This window comes from Neophocaena asiaeorientalis, unplaced genomic scaffold (assembly GCF_003031525.2).
Source record: "Neophocaena asiaeorientalis asiaeorientalis breed wild unplaced genomic scaffold, Neophocaena_asiaeorientalis_V1.1 scaffold316, whole genome shotgun sequence".
Classification (NCBI taxonomy): Eukaryota; Metazoa; Chordata; class Mammalia; order Artiodactyla; family Phocoenidae; genus Neophocaena; species Neophocaena asiaeorientalis.
The window spans coordinates 399,047-400,218 of NW_020172628.1; positions in this window are offsets into that span (position 1 = coordinate 399,047).

Consider the following 1,172-nt stretch of genomic DNA (forward strand, 5'->3'; position numbering starts at 1 on the left):
CTAACAAGAAAATGATCTGTATAGAAACAAAGCTACCTAGAAAAAATAGACAAACTGCCTATTCTCAAATGTAAACAAAAACCCAGAGGCGTGAAGAAAATCAGTAGCATGAAAGACAAAGAACAGAGAACAAACACAAGTATTAACCCCAGGGAAAAGTTTTTTAAAGACATAATTTAAGAAACAAGAAATCTAACAAACACAACTCTAGAGGCATCTAATTTGCATTTTCAGATGGACTTGTAAAGCAATTTCAATCATTAAAAATCAATAAAAGAGGAAAAGTCAAAGTGCAAAAAAATTGGAAAATGTTATAAAGTGTAATTTCCAAAATTTGTTTATTTTTGTTTTTATTTCCATTACTCTAGAAGGTGGATCAAAAAAGATCTTGCTATGATTTATGTCAAAGAGTGTTCTTCCTATGTTTTCCTCTAAGAGTTTTATAGTGTCCGGTCTTACATTTAGGTCTCTACTCCATTTTGAGTTTATTTTTGTGTATGGTGTTAGGGAGTGTTCTAATTTCATTCTTTTACATGTAGCTGTCAAGTTTTCCCAGCACCACTTATTGAAGAGACTGCCTTTTCTCCATTGTATATCCTTGCCTCCTTTGTCATAGATTAGTTGACCATAGGTACGTGGGTTTACCTCTGGGCTTTCTATCTTGTTCCATTGAACTGTTTCTGTTTTTGTGCCAGTACCATATTGTCTTGATTACTGTAGCTTTGCAGGATAGTCTGAAGTCAGGGGGTCTGATTCCTCCAGCTGCGTTTTTTTCCCTCAAGACTGCTTTGGCTATTTGGGGTCTTTTGTGTCTCCATACAAATTTTAAGATATTTGTTCTAGTTCCAAAAAAAATGCCATGGGTAATTTGATAGGGGTTCCCTTGAATCTGTAGATTGCTTTGGGTAGTACAGTCATTTTCACAACGTTGATTCTTCCAATCCAAGAACATGTTATATCTCTCCATCTATTTGTAACTCTCCCTCTTTTTCTTGATGAGTCTTGCTAATGGTTTATCAATTTTATTTTCTCAAAAAAACAGCTTTTAGTTTTATTGATCTTTGCTGTTGTTTTCCTTCTTTCTATTTCATTTATTTCTGCTCTGATCTTTATTTCTTTCCTTCTGCTAACTTTGGGTTGTTTTCTTCTTTTTTCTCTAGTTCCTTTAGGTG